The sequence below is a fragment of the Callorhinchus milii genome, unplaced genomic scaffold (genome assembly GCF_018977255.1).
Source record: "Callorhinchus milii isolate IMCB2004 unplaced genomic scaffold, IMCB_Cmil_1.0 Scaffold3, whole genome shotgun sequence".
NCBI classification, from domain to species: Eukaryota; Metazoa; Chordata; class Chondrichthyes; order Chimaeriformes; family Callorhinchidae; genus Callorhinchus; species Callorhinchus milii.
The window spans coordinates 47,114,424-47,131,069 of record NW_024704744.1 but is presented as its reverse complement, the minus strand read 5'-3'; the positions used below and the strand labels follow the sequence as shown (position 1 = coordinate 47,131,069).

Sequence of the window (16,646 nt, the reverse complement as noted above, 5' to 3'; positions counted from 1 at the left end):
GTAGAGTTTGGTTGCAGGCTTGTGCCATTTCCCAAGTCAAACTGTGAGCTGTAGTCACAGTCCTCTTATTATCAACTACTTCCACTTCCTGAATAAATAGTCTCTGGGTCACTGACTAGAACTAAGTCAAAAAAGGAAGCTCCCTGTGTGGTCTCCCCGATCCACTGAGTCAGGACGCAGACGGGTACTACATTCACAAGATCAACATCAAGTGGGAATGCAGTGAATGACTGTCTTTCTCACTTGGATATTCACAGATTATATCGGGCTGATTCCCCGTTAATACACTTTTCTCACATACACTCCTAATATTCTCAAGTTGTAAGCAGTTCTCTACTTTGGCTTGGCGGTCTTTAGCAAACCCTAAATGTTAATCGAACCACTTTCTTGTTGAGCACATCTAACCAGAGAATTTCATACCATGATTGATCCTGTGATGTTATCTCAAATGCCATAAACTCCCAGGTGTCCTTTCCATACATGGAAACCTTTCCACCTTTATTATCACTTTGATCTTTCCTGAATAAAGCCTGTATCCTTTAAGTTGATTTATTTCCATCATCCAAGTTTAGTCATCATGTCTCTGTGATTCCTACCACTTTGTAATCACCAGGGCATCTGGTTCCAGTATTCAATTTTGAATGTTTCTAGTATTTGTGTGCATAATTAGTTCGACTTCAAGGTCCTCACAATTGTGCTCAAATCCCTTCACTCTCTGCACCTCCCTACCTCGTCGACCTCCTCGCTCCCCAATCCGCCACATGGCGCCTCCGCTCGACTGGCATCGGCCCTCGCACCCTCCCATCAGAGGTCGCACTTTCACCCACTATGTCCTGAAAATCTGGAACACTCTCCCTCAATCTCTCTGCCTTGCCCCCCCCTCTCCTTTTTCAAGTCCTGCCTGAAAACCTTCCACTTCAACCTTGCTTAGGACTACCTCCCCCCTGGCTTGGAGTCAGGCTCCGTCACTGTTAAGCGCTCTGAGACACTACCCTGCGTGGAGGGCACTATTATAAGTGCAAGTTGTTGTTTTACTCTACCAGTTTAACCTAGGGTATGTGATTTCTTGAGGTATTAGTGTAAGTATCCAATACTGTACATCCTAATGGCATACAGAAATGCATGTTCTGGCTGCATGACTTGAAGCATGCCATGAACAGAATCTGTTTGTACTGGTAATAAGTAAGTGCACACTTTACTGTGAGGTTTGTTATGTCCTGTATATGTTTAGAAGGAACAGATGTAGCTATTATAAGAGTATGGAAAAACGTGATTGGGAGGGGTATTCTTTGGGTGCTGGATTAAAAAGCAGCTGCCATAGAAATTCTTTAAACTGTATCCAAACACCGTTTTTAGTTAAGTTTGGTTTACAAGCTAGAAAATGCAAGCTTGTTTTTAAAACTTGCTGTTCACGCATCTTTCCTTTAAATCGAGGAATCCATACATTCGGGTTATCTAAAATCTGGTGGTAAGGTTAAGTAATCGCGTGTATATAAACCACAGAACCAGAAATTAATTATTTAGTCTCAACTTCACTAAATAATGATTTAGTGAATAGACTTAAGTGTATTGGGAAAAGACAGGTAAATGGGACTGAAAGGATCACTCTTTTAAAGAGGCAGCATAGACACAGATGGGCTGAATGATCTCCTTCGGTGCAGTACATTTCTATGTTTCTAAATTAGGGTTAGGACTTGTCTCACCATGTGTTGCCATTCAATTATCATTTTTAAACTAAACCAAACTTGCATAATAGTGCACTATCCACCTGCCTTCAGAATCATCAGAAGGAGACTTTGTTGAAAGGAAATCTCCACAATTAAGATATCTGTACCAGTGTTAAGTTTTTAGTTTCATACCATTCTAACACATCTACAATATCTAATCACTCCTCCTCCATATCCAAGGTGAAATATTTTCTCAACTAATTATAAAAGGGTGCAACTTTCATTGGACTATTAGGTATATCAGATCAGGAAACTAATTTTTAGAAAATCTGTAAAGGTTTTAAAAGTCTGCACAACAAACAACTTGTAGGATTTGTGGGGCAGGGAGGATGGTGTACTCGATAGAGCTGCATCTTATGGACTGGGAGCTTAAATGTACACGTCCTGGTTCAAGCAGAGTTTGTTGGTTGCAGCCAGGCTGCATGGAAGAGGCTAAATTGGCCTGGCCTGCCAATGCTCTTTTTTTTGTGTGTGTATGTGTGGAAATCCTCAGATGTACTGCTCTCCACAGTTGAGTGGCTGCTGATACTAGTACCCGAGGCTATTCCATGAACAGTGGCTATTTGGGTGGGATATTGGAGAACAACCAGCTATTGTAGAACCGCACCCTGCAAGAGGGGGGTTTTCTTAAAAAAAATCAAAAGAATTTCAACTTGGACTTTGGAGCAAAAGTGTAACACATTAAAGCATTTTAACTGTTAAATGTAGTAATAATAATCCTTGCATTTGATATAGCGCTTTTCACATCGGGAGGACGTCCCAAAGCGCTTCACAGAACACACTGTAAAGTGAATTGACTGTATATTTGTGGGCAAAACGCGGCAGCCAATTACGCACGGGAGATCCCCACAAACAGTCATGGATTGAGTGACCAAATTATTTTTATTTTGAAAGAATTATTACCCTCGGAAAAGCGATCTGCCAATCGACTAACAACCGGGTTCCTTACTGCTTGATAAATGGAGGCGTGTGGAGTAAGGAAACTGGCCAAACGTTTTGCCCTGCCAAGAATCGAACCTGGATCCTCTCGCTTACGAGGCGAGTTCTCTTAACTACTAAGCTACAGGGCACAAACATACTCCAGTATGTTTGACCATTGGATATACCTTTTTGTTCTTTATATTTTTACTTAATCTGACAGGTTGTTTGCTTAATTTGAAAAATACCTACAGGGTGTAGAATAGAATTTCCTGTAAGTTATGACAAATTTATCTGTCAACGCTTCCAAGCTCTCACCACTCCTCATTGCTGACATTTGCTTACATTGGCCAAAGTTCCACGGATGCCAATCCTGTGCCTCAGTAAGCCTTGGTGGTGAATGTCTGCAGGCTGTTTGACCATTGGAAGACATCACTAATTTGCTTGAGATTGACCTCATCTGACATCCACTTTTTCCAGCATGAGCCTCTGAATAGTAGTGACCTTTTTTTCTCTCCCTCCTTTCACCTAGGATACAAAAGTCATGCAGCACCCTTAACCCCAGCCATGCTAAAATTGGTTAATTGAGCACACCCTGAGAATCTTATTTGAGTTTCTCAATCTGTATTAGCTGAGCTGCTCAGTAAATAATGCTCTCTGTACACACTTTGCTGCCACATTTGCCTACAAAAATCACTGAACTATACAGTAAATCGTGTGAAGCATTTTGAGTCATCCTCTTGATGCGAAAGCACTATACGAATTAAGTTCAGTAAATTTGTGATAACTCCTCACTCCAAGGGAAAAGGTGATGCATTATCCAGGATGGCAAGTTAGGCTATATATATATATATATATATGTATACATTTTGTGTGTAGGTATGTGTGTGTGTGTATATATATATAACATTGGGTCATGTAACATTAGGTCAATATAACATTGACACATGATGACTTGTCTTAAATGGTAGACAAGTTATGTCAGGGTTGAGTTATAAGGAACTTAATGTATTATAGATTTATTGAGCCATTAGAAGTCATTTGTTTTTAAATCAAAGATTATAGTTTAACTTAATTCTGAGCTGCCAATAATGCATTACATTGGGGAGGACAGGTTTGCAGGGCTATGGAGAGAGAGCGGGGGAGTGGGATTGAATTGGATAGCTCTTTTCAAAGAGCTGACACAGACACGATGGACCAAATGGCATCCTTCTGTGCTGTTTAATTCTATGATGATTCTATGATTAGGAACTTATTATTTATTAACTATTATTAATAAAGGTTATTGAGTTGTGATTGAAGTATATGTGTGGAATTTTTTCTCATAGACTTCATAATCAGACCAATTGCCTGTCATTTGCTTTCATAAAGATGGATTTAAAAATTCAGGGAAATTATTGCACATTTCCAGTGAAATGATGATCAAGTCGTTGATGCCAACTAACCTAGCCAGACTGGCTCCTTTCAGTGATGCTTCCTACAACTTAAAGATGCCATCAGTAATTGTTCCATTTTGTTCTCGTGGCTTTTCTCAACAAATGTCATCCAGCTAACCACTTAAAGCAATCTGCAAATCCTCCTCTATTCCTTCTGCACCCCCTACCTTGACACTAAATCTAAGTCACTTGGCTACTGTATGATCTGTACAGTATATGCAATATGCTGTTAGCTCTACACACTAAATGAGATGCATTAAATATTTAAATGCTGAATCTTCCCTCAAGCTATAGAAGTTCTTAGTATAAAGGCCAATTTAAACAGCCATTATACAACATTTGGTATTGTGGACTTGTGCTTCAGATGATGGAACGCAAGTTTTACTCCTACAGCACACAGATGGCAAAGTTTGGACATTGGTAGTTTATTCCCCCTATGTTTCCTCCTCATTTCTTCTCTATCTATCCCACTCCCATGTTCTGACTTAATGGGGTATGGTTCCACATGAGGAGTATTTGGCATGAGTTATCAAGCAGGATCATTTTGAATCCAGTGGACTAGATCTGTAGGCGTGATTTGCAGGAAGGGTTTGCTGTAGAATTGAACAATGGGGGAGAGAACTGGCTTGAGTTTCTTCCCACATCGCACAATTGTGCCACGGGTCAGATCGACCAATAAATTAGTGCTGGCATTTGTGCATACCCTTGCAGGTTTGACTTGTATTGAAAGCAATTACAAAATCTGTGTTAAGTTGCTTCAGTATGGCCAAGTATAACTCAAAGTACAGTTCTATATTTCCAAACGTCGATATGGTTAGAACTACGGGCACTTAATTTAATGTTTCTTGATTTCAGACTCACATACAACACTGTAATCTAATGCCGGCAAATTTTGGCAAGTTGAAGCAATGTGATTTTCTGTTGTCTATTGGCCTGTTTTGATGAATGCAGACAGCTCATTGTTGGTAATCTTGTCCCAACCATAAGATGAGTTTTTTTCTATTCAGACACCCCCTAAAACAAAGTAAGGTGGTGTGATTGTCCATTTTATGTGATTTATCACTACAAATGTGAATTATATTGAGATCTCCCCATTGGCACACAGTCTATGGAAGTCCATGATGTAGAGTCTCCAACAACAAATTGCATTTGTATAGTGTATCTCATATCAGGAAAATGTTGCAAGGATCGACAAAAAGTCAAGGTTTTGCACCTGAGCTGGGGGTTGGAATATAAGGGGGTTGGGAGGATGACCGAATACAAGGTCAAAGAGGAAGGTATAGAGACGGGCCTTGAAAGAGGCAAGGGAAGGGGCGAAGCAAAGGGATTCTGGGATGGAGTTCCACAGGATGGAGGCAGAAACGCTCAAAGCCCGACCTCAATGGTGGGACAGGCAGAGGCCATAAAGCAGGCCAGTGCCCGCTGAGCGGAGGAAGCAAGTAGGTTGGTAAGGTTGTCAAAGGTCGCAGAGGTAGGGAAGAGCAAGACCATGAAGGGCTTTAAAAGGGAAGACGAGGATCTTAAACTTGATCTTTTGGGGAAGGGGAGCCAGTGAAGCCAGGCGAGGATGAGGATCATCGGTTCCAGAGTCTAGTGCAGGAGATGACACGAGCTGTGGAATTCTGGATAATCTGCAGCTTGTGAATGGAAGAGTTGGGAAGTCCAGCAAGCAGAGAATTAGCATAGTTAAGCCTCGATCTAATGAAAGCATGGATGAAGGTCTTGGGGCCTGATGGTAGAGGTAATGGCAGAGGTGGGCAATATTGCAGAGGTGGGGGAAGGCAGAACTGGTCATGGCCCTGATGTGGGTTTAAAGGACTAGGTCAGGGTAGAGATGTGAGATTTAATGGACTGACCAACCCACCTTTCAGCTTTAAGGATGATGTGTAGTGGTAGAGTTCTGAATAATCTGCAGCTTGTGGAGGGAAGAGTTGAGAGGGCAGAGTATAACACAAAGGGACTTGGGACGATCAAATGATTGGAAAAGGACCGACAATAATGAACACTGTTATAGTCCTACATTTTTAATAGTTTTACAAAATTAACACAGAATAATGCAGGTGTCAAACTGAACTTTAGTTGATGGTGTACAGGATTTTACTGTTACAAAGTGATTCATATTTAGTTCACTGAAAGAAGAATTCAAGAGGCATCTGTGAGAGCTCTAAGATATGTTCTTTGTTCAACTTCACTGCTGTGTGATTACATAGAACTACTTTCCTCACACAGAGCTAGAGTATATTTAGTAAAGTTTATGTTCCCATGGTAATAAATTTAGTGCTGCTGGGATTTTAAAGATGTCAAAGCTGAATTGCAGTGCTGGGGGTGTGTTCCATTGTTGTAGGTGCTGTCCTTCGGATGAGCCATTAAACCAAGGTCCCACCTGCCTGTTCAGGTGGATGTTAAAGATCTCATGGCACCATTTGAAAAGAGAAAGGAGTTTCTTCTGGTTAACAATTCTCTGCCTCCCCCCACCCCCAACAAAGTTGGTCATTTACTTCCTGGCTGTTTGTGGGACGTTGCTGTGCTGAAACTGGCTGCTGCATTCGTCCATAAAACATATTCAGTCACTACTTTTTACAGTGTATCCTGTGAAACATTTTCTGATATTGTTCTAATGTGAAAGGTGCTGTACCAAATGTAAGGATCGTTTTTCTGCTTCTTGCAAATTGAGAACAATCTACATCCTACAAAATGCTTCACAATCTTAAGGCTAAAGATTTTCAGACCTCTGGCCCAGTGTTCAACTTGTGGCAGGTCCAGAATATGTATAGGAGTTGTTGAATACTTCTACTTTCCCTCCTATACATTCTAATTAGTATTATTACTTAGTAATAATTAGTATTTTTGCAATAACAAGCCACTGTAGAAATATTCACTTTGTTATATAGCATGAATTGGACATGGTTAATGGTCACTTTGAAGGGTACAAATCTTGATTATTGTGGGCTGTGAAGAAACCGATCTGGGAAATCAAGATGAATGTAAAGTTCTTACTGTATTGAAAATTGCATTATTGTGCTGATTTTTGTTACTCTTTTAAAAGCTTTGTATGCCTGGAATCTGCAAATCAATAACAGTCACTCTTGAGGGATATTGATGTATTGAAAAATGTTCAGTTTATGGGATTTAGGTTATTTGGGCCATTCATTGCATGGATAATCTTATCTGATGGTCATTTCCAAAATTCTGTAATGTTTTAAAGGGAGAAACTGTGAAAGGTTATTCTCACTAAATGATAATTTGAAAGAAATGGGACATAAATTGGGAATATTAATGGAGGAGCCAAGTGGCATATTTTCATGCAGAGGATTGTTCAGAACATGAGCTATTGAAGCTGAGTTTATAACATTGAAAAGGGAACTGGATGAACCTTTTTAGAAAGAAAACATCGGAAAGGGGACAGGGCAAAGAGCAAAGAATTGTGATTACAATAGCAGCTGAGGTCACAAAGTGAGCTCCAACATAATACATAATAATTATTGCTTGCGATATGTTGTTGCACTGGAGTGCCAGCCGAGACTATAAGATAGAGCTCTCAATCTGGGACTTGAACCATAACCTTCTTGCTCTGAGGCAATGTTACCCCTTAAATAAGCTGATCCTACTTCTGTGTTGAGCAAAGGATCAGTGGGTTGAAAGATCAGCTCGTGTACTGAAATTTCTATGATTGTGTTTGAACATAATAAGGTATTGTTTTATGTTACAAGGAATTGTCATGAGGTCTTTATGTAATGGAAATGTCTTGCCTTCATTGGACTGAAAGTTATTGAGCCAGATATAAACTTGTCATAAAAATTAAAGTTGTTTGTAATGTGTATTTACCTCATGTTACCAGGGTAGAATTAATGTTTGCTGTGGAAATAAAACATAAGAAATGCCTCACTAATAGATAAAAGATTTATGAGCTGACCGAAGCCACATGCATGTGGCTGTACTTGCATACTTGTGTGCTGAGACTGCCAAACTGCCCTCAATTTCCCACGCTGTGACTGCCAAGCCCTCCTCCAACTTCCCCCGCCTCCTGATTCAAATATTAGTTTTCTGCTCCAGTATTCTCACTTAGCTTCTGTGAAGAATATTTCATGCCTAATGTTTTTCCATTTCCAGTGAGGTCTTGATTAAATGTACACCGGAGATTTCTTAAAATAGTGAATAATTAAGTGGAAAAGTACATTTAATGACATTGTAATGAAACAATCATAAAGTCCCTTGATGATGAATGCAAATGAAGACTTTGTGTATGTCATCCTGGCTCAGTTGATAACAGTCTCTTTTCTGAGTCAGAAGACTGTAGATTCAAAGCCCCATATTGGGACTTGTAGTCAAAGCTGACACTCCAGTGCAGTGCTGGAGGTGTGCAGCATTACTGGAGGTGACATCCTTCAGATGCGATGTTAAACCGAGCTCCTATCTGATGGATGTTAAAGATCTAATGACACTATTGGAAATGAGAAGAGAGTTTCTCCGTATGTCCTGGCCAACAATCACCTAAATGAAATGGGTCATTTCCCTTCCTGGCTATGTGCAAGTTGGTTGTGTGTTGCCTACAAAATTATGAAGAAGCAGTCACTGCACTTTATAGTGAATCCTATGAAGCATGTTGAGACTTCTTCCTGATTTTAGAGGTGCTATATTAATTGTAAGTATTTAAATCTGAAAATCCTGCTTATTAAAACTTGTATCGATCCAATGTTTTGTGTAACAATACTTGCATATTGCTTCACATTGTTTTTGAATTTAATTCGCCCATTGGTGAAAGGCAGATCTGAAATGCTGGAAATCCACACCAAGTCAACCGGCATCTGCAAGATGAAAATAGATTTTATGTTTTGGTTATGAATCTTATGAACGGAAACTTAATTCCAGAAATATTTTTCTCTTGATGCTGTGAAATTGATGGTTCCTTTTGAAATTTCATACTTGAAACTTTAAATTTATTTTTGGTTTTCAAATGACAATTGATCCGATTTGATTGATTTTTGTTTCATGATTATCAGCGTTCAGAATCGTACATGTTATTTTGATGTGGTCGAGAGCCTGCACTGAATGCTTTACAGTAGCCCACTTAAAATTGATGGGTGGCTCTGCCCACTAAATGATGGGTTGAAAATCGCATTACTCTTATAATTTGATAGCTTACATATCCTTTAATGATGAGTTGTGACAAACGTGGAAACAATTTTTAGAAAATCCATCATACTTCTAAATTCTGACTTTTTAAAAAAATGTAATCCACTCAATTCATAAATAATCATAATAATAATCCTTGCATTTGATATAGCATTTTTCATGTCGGGAGGACGTCCCAAAGTGCTTCACAGAATATACTGTAAGTGAATTGACTGTATATTTGTGGGCGAACGCGGCAGCCAATTGCGCACAGCAATGTCCCACAAACAGTCGTGGATTGAAAATGACCAATTTATTATTGTTTTTTTGGAGGGATTATTATTAGGAGTAAGGAAACTTGCCTAAGGTTTTGTCCTGCCTGGAATTGAACTCAGGTCTCTCACTTGCAAAGCGAGTTCTCTAACCACTGAGCTACAGAACTCCACAAACACAGAATATTGGAGAATCTGGGATTGACGTTTAGTCCATCGAGTATTCTTCACAAATGATTTTATAATGCATCAGTTTAGATCTATGTGCTGCAGGTAACATTTTTGTGTAGGCAAATGAAAGTGTATCTGCCCTGGTTTGTAATGTTTAGTTGACCAAGCACAATTTTATTGCCAGTCACCTTGTATTACATTCAAGAGATGTACAAGACTCTATCAATTGGATATTTACTGGCCCACCAAAATGGACTTTTACCAGTATATTCAAAAACTGTTTTGAAACCAACAATAGATGCAGACAAAATTTCATAATAATCTTCACAAATGGTACATTTCTTAATGGGATTTCTTAATTAAGAATGTGGATTCCTTTCAGTATTGAGAATTATGTTATGCTGACTTGAGAGAGCCCCACTCTGAAAATAGATCAATTGGGAGCAGTGTTACTATGAATAAGAGTTCCAGATTTCTGGTTTGAAAATAGCATTAGGAAATACCATACAATTGATCCCACTGTGTGAATATATGAAGACGCTTAATAGAATGTGTTGTCAAGTAACTTTGAATTTTGTTGCTCTATCGGTGTAACAAATGGGACATTACTCTATTAGAAACATTGTACTGATGTACAATCATATACATTATGTAGGTAAACTTCATGATTACATTAGCAAATCTACTGCTGTAAACAAAATGTGGGCGCTTTGTATTACGGGCAAAAGTGATTGGATTTTAAAGACCTCCTTGCATATTACTCAGTTTTACATATTAAATTATGGAATGTGGGTATGGGAAAAGGGCAGATAATAGGACTGAAAGGATTGCTCTTTAAAAGAACCAGCACAAATACAATGGGTTGAATAGCCACCTTCTGTGCTGTAGATTTAAATGGTTTAAATCGTGAATTTAGATGACTCTAGCTATTTCTTCCTTGGCCCAATGAACTGTTCTTGTACTTGAATGCATTTTGGAGTCATTATTCTATTCTCAATGCCTTTCTGTATCACTGCCATTCTAGGTGGAGAATGACACAATTAATCTTGCAATCCACTACTTTATTGAGTCCCAGCTAGCAATGCGTCTATTCAATATTTGAGGAAACTGGGTTATTCAGGAGGTCAAACCTCACATGGATTCCCCCCCCCATCCCCATTCTGTGGTTAGTCAGGAGTAAGGCATCACATAAAAAAAATTGTGATGGATTTGTTTTTAAAGTCCTGTAGTTTGAATGACCATCCCAACCTTCCGTTCCTGTGTTGTATAAAGGTATCTCTCCTGGGCATTGGAGCTGTTAACCCCCTAACTTCTTCATGCTTTACATATGTTTTTGAAATTGTATTACAGCACCAGATTAAGTATTCTGGAGTTTGTTTCTATTCAGATTGTTAAAGCCAACTGGCTAGATGCTGAGCACATAAAAGCCATCATGCATTCTTTGTCTAGACACCATCATACTCAGAACAACAATTTGCATTTATATTGTGCCCTTTACCTGGTGTGGAATTGAGAGATACCTTGGATTTCCCATTTACAGTTGGAAGGAATATCTCAAAATGTGTAGCTATTCTCCAGAAAAGAATCTGTGGCAAGTGATGGCAAAACTATATCTGGCCCTAAAGCATGCTTCCTAAATAAAAACCCATAGCTGTAGTTTGGATGGACAATACATAAACTTAATTGGCTTGATGTGACTGACTCATGCTGTTGCAATAATTAATTCAATACTAAACACTATGCAATCCTGGAACTTCATCAATTCTGACCGAGCTCTTCCAATTTCCAAATGTTCTCCTCCCACCATACATTTCAGATACCCTTCGGTATCTTCTCTTTAGCACCAGATTGTGCTTGGGGTTTGCTGTGGCAACACCTGGTTAGACCATTATCTTTTCCAATCTGGGATCTTTCCTTATTAGAGGGTCACCTACATCCTCAAGTAATTCAATTATTTTTTCTAACTCATAATTTTACTGTCACAATAGTATTAGAAAGAGTAATTTTTTTATTCTGTCATTCTTGACTTAGTTTCAATACAAAGATAAATATACTAAATGCAAGGATTATTATATAATTACAAAAAAGAAGACAATGCTGATATTTATACTCCACATCCACTCTCTGCTCCCTCCCATATCCTTCTATTCCTCTCTCCCTCATGTGAAGGTCTAGCATTCCTCTTTAATGCATCTACACTCTCTGATTCAACTATCACTTCAGGAGTTCCACAATCTCGCTACTCTCCTTGTGAAGTAGTTCCACCTAAACTATAATAAAATAATAATAATCCTTGCATTTGATATAGTGCTTTTGAAGTCTTCTAGACGTATCAAAGTGCTTCACAGAATATACTGTAAAGTAAATTGACTGTATATTTGGGCAAAACGGGGCAGTCAATTGTGCACAGCAATGTCCCACAAACAGTCGTGGATTGAAGTGACCAAGTTATTGTTTATTTTCTTGAGGGATTATTATCAGGTTTGTGGAATAAGGAAACTTCCCCAAGGTTTCGTCCTGCTGGGAATCAAATGCAGGTCTCTCGCTTGCGAGGTGAGCGCTCTAACCACTAAGCTACAGGACTCCATGAAAAAATTCTCTTTTAGATCCCCTAGTTGCTATTTTATGTGTGTCCCTTGGGTTTTGTTTGTTGCTCTTCCATCTGGTGTTCACCTTTTTTACTCATCTGTTTTATGCCTTTGTTTCATTTCAAACCACAAGCTGCCTCCACCACCACCGTTCTCTTGCTCAACCGCGCATCACAAATCACTTGCTGAACACATTCAGTCCTGGCCTTTAACTCAAGTCCTGCTGTGTGATCTGTGTGTCATTATGAAAACTGCTCAATCCTGTGATAGCAGTGGAATGGAGGCATTGTGGGAATGGGGATTTGAGGTGAGGGCTGGAAATAATTATCTTGGAGAATTTCATTTTACTGATGAACCAAGGAAATAACTGATTTTGACTGACTGTGAGCAAACGCACTGACGTTTGGCAGCTCTGCACCATTATTTGGGGAAAGTGGGGAAACTGAACCAAACAGAAGAAAAAATGGAAATGAAAACCATAATCTGGCAAGACTACTTTCCTATGAGTATAAAAAGTAGCAAGATCTGGACCACAGTGGTTGAATAAAGAAGTTAAAAGTAACCTATAGGCCAAAGAGTCTTAAATCAGTGTTGATTTATGGTTGTATAGAAGTCAGCTGAGGATATATAAAATAAGTATTAGACAGTCGTAGAAAGAAGCAAGAGGAATCTTAAAAACATTGTAGGATTACAGGCAGATGGCATTTCATAGACCAAATTAGTGCTTTGAATGGATTTAAGTACAAATATTTGTATTGCATCAGTAATTGTTAGATGACTTAAATCAATCCTCCACAAATGGAAATTGTATTTGATTCTTCCTCTGCTTGGCAGACCCTAGCTTGCTTCCTGCCCTGCCATTGGCAGTCGGGCATTCAGCATCTCTGTCCCCACAATCTGAAACTCAACCCACAATCCCTCCGACTCACCCCTCTCTTGCCTCCTTCAAGTCCCGTCTAAAGACCTTCCTTTTCGAGCGTGCCTTTGGCCATCCCACCCTGCCCTCTACCCTTCCTGACCCCAACTCCCAGCTCGGGTCCACGAACTCCTCACTGTCCAGCGCTCTGGTATGTCTTTCCGATGTGAAGGGTGCTATACAAATGTAATTTGTTGTTGTGGCAAACCTTTTATTCACTAGATCGTAAAACTTACTGATCTACAAATGTCTCACAGAGGTAAATCTCTTGTTCTTTGGCTGCTCTGCTGAATATGCGCTTCTTGAAGCTCATATACACTGATGTTTCTCTCTAGAGTTTGGAGGAAAAAACAATTGGGATCTAAAATGTAATTTTTTCCATAAATTATTTTGCATGTGTTGTTGGAAAACTAGATTTGTTTGCTGACAATTTATTAAGAATTGTTCTTGGTTGAAGATTTTATTGGATATTTGATTGGGACCAGAACCGTCACCATCAGGACATCTGTCACTGACTATTGATGGTGTGAACCAGGTGACCATGGTGTTGATTGACGAGTCTCCTTTTGGCTGCAATTCAGCTCAAAATTAGGGTTGGAATCTGATAGTGGCTGAATCCCTACTGTGACTCGAGGAATGTGAAGAGTGCAGATCTTACAAGTTCTGTACTGTGGAATAGTAGCAACATTACATTCTGAACTGAGTTGAATTTGGGCAAGTTTCCTTACTCCTCACGCTTCTCTTTCCTAATCAGTAAGTAGGAACCCGGTTAATAATAATAATCCTTGCATTTGTTATAGCGCTTTTTAAGTCTTTTAGACGTCTCAAAGCGCTTCACAGAATGTGCTGTAAAGTGAATTGACTGTATATTTGTGGGCGACTAGTTTGTGGGTTGATAGCTGATTGGCGGATCACTTTTCCGAGGGTAATAATCCATACAAATAAATAATAATAATTTGGTCACTCAATCCACGACTGTTTGTGGGACACTGTTGTGCGCAATTGGCTGAAATTTACAAAACACAGCACTTTGAGACATTGCAAAGACATGATAAGGCGCTAAATCAAATGCAAGGATTAATATTATATTAAGTAAAACAACTTGCATTTATACTGCACTTTCACATGGGGCAACAACTCAGAGCAATTCATACAAGCAGGAAAGACAAAATTATTAAATGTTGTGCAGATTATAATTAGATCTTTGGTTTCCCTTTGGGACATGTATTGTAGCTATAGTTGATGACAGTACAATGCAAGCATTTTTTATTCGTGATTAGATACAGCCTAATATCGTGGCTAGAGTTTCGGGTGACTTGAAGACATAATAGTAAATACAAGGATACAATTGCATTGGAATGTTCCTGAGGCTGTCGCTGGGGATTTATAATCTATATTGTCTTCGGGGATTGAAATAATTCAAAAAAGCCATTGAGACAGACGCCAGAACTAATTCTCTTGTCTTGATAAAGGATACCTATCATAATTGAGGGCAGTAAGGCCTGTTGTTATTACCCTAGCTGGGATCAGACTAGGGATCAAACCCGATAAATTTCTGGTTAAACAATGACCGATTAATAACATTGCAGACCCTGTTTCACTCCTGCTTTCCTCTTAAGCAATAGTTAAGTGTAAGTACTAGTACTGTATCTTTTTTAAAAAAAAATTGCATTCTATTTTGGTACTGCTTTCACAGATGAGTGAAAAGTCTTGATGTGCTGTTTTATTATACTTTTATGCTTCTGAGTTGACAAAGAACATGTTGGCTGTGGAAAGTCTGTCTTGTCTGTTGGTGCCCCAATACAACTTCTCATTCTTTCTACTCTTCTAGCAAAGTACCAGGAACAATTTTGTTCTATGGATCCTCCATTTCGACTTGTATCTGGATATAATAATAATAATCGTTACATTAGATATAGCACCTTATCACGTTTTCGGGACATCTCAAAGCGCTTCACAGAATATACTGTAAGGTGAAATGACTGTATATTTTGTGGGCGAAACGCGGCAGCCAATTGCGCAGTGTCCCACAAACAGTCGTGGATTGAGTGATCAAATTATTATTTTTTTTTGAAGGAATTATTATCCCCAGAAATGCAGGGTACTACTTATTGCTTGGTTAAACAGAGGTGTGTGGAGTAAGGAAACCTGCCTAACATTTGGGAATCGAACCCAAGTGCTCTAACCACTGAGCTACAGGACTCCACTCAATACCACTCAATGTATTTAAAAAAAGTCTAGCAATGAGTATTTAAGAGGAAACATTTGATGCATACATGATAGAGAACAGAATAGAGGGGTAGGGGATGAGGAGTCTTGTTTGGTGTTTCAACCCTGACACTGACTATTTTGGCTGAAGGAACAATCCACACAATAATAGATTGAGATGTGTCTTGAACCATTGTAAGATGAATCTAGATCAAATGTTGAATTTACCAACGTAATCCTTAAAACTGTTGGACACACCTTGTATTCCTCCTCAAGGAAATCCAGCTGCAAAAGGTACTGTCAGAGTGTTTATCAATTGAACCAGTGGAGCACTGCACAAGAGTTTTGTTGTGTTGCCACATTTATCCAATTAATTATTGCAAATGATCACAAGTGAAGTTGTAAATGTCCTCCATTATGTGTTTGGATCTATTTGTTTCATTGTACCATTATCCTCTGTTTGGAACAGGGTAACTCAATAGTGAAGCACTACACTGTATATTCAGGAGTATTGCAGTATTATTTACCCATTGCCTTTAGCCTTCATCTGTTGAGCATTCTGAAGATGGGGGGAGAAAAAAACATTTTAGACGGTTCATCTTGACAGAACTGAGATGTTCTATGTATAAAATTCATAGCAGACAATATTTGCAATGTGCTTGGCGATGTGTACCATGTTAAACTAATTGGATAAATAATACTGCAATAGCTAGAATTTCCCTGCTTGTGCTCAATGGGAGTACAACAACAACATCTCTTATCTCAAATGGTGGTTATTGCAAAAGCTGCACTGACTAATGAATATGTACATTTAGAAATGTCATCTCAATGGTTAAAAGGGACAGCAATGACTCATCATCACAGAAAACAGGTTTCCTATAATATCAATGGTGATTATATGTGGTGCGGAATGAACAATTGGAGGAGTGAATATTTCGTCATGGTACAGAGCAGAAAACAAAGATAAAAGTATGCTTGGCAGAAGGTGTTTTTCTGCTGAATTTAATTGGCACTGAACCTAAAGAGAATCCATGACCAGGCTAAAATGTTTGCCTGGAACATTTCCAAGTTAGTCATAATTGTTATAGTATGATAACTTTTTAGTGCCTGTAAAATGGGGCAGAAGCAATAAATCTGTGTGTTTGAGAACCCACATAAGGATCAAAATATGCAGTGGTTTTCTGATGAGATTCCTTAACTGAGAAGGGTCTCATTCCAGTGGATGTCACGCTGACCAGCAGTGTTTCTGCTCTTAAAATAGCTTTTATGGGAGTTCCAATAGCATAGGCTTAGATACT

At 39.0% G+C, this 16,646-nt stretch overlaps 1 protein-coding gene and 1 non-coding gene across 6 annotated transcripts in view; one reads left to right on the top strand and one right to left on the bottom strand.

Annotated features, from left to right (window-relative positions):
- The window catches only part of me1 (malic enzyme 1, NADP(+)-dependent, cytosolic), a 240,689-nt gene that overhangs the window by 46,711 nt on the left and 177,332 nt on the right, over positions 1-16,646 (top strand). The gene's annotated exons all lie outside the window — the stretch shown is intronic.
- trnat-cgu lies at positions 2,724-2,797 on the bottom strand. Its single transcript has one exon. It is a non-coding gene; the product is annotated as a tRNA-Thr (tRNA).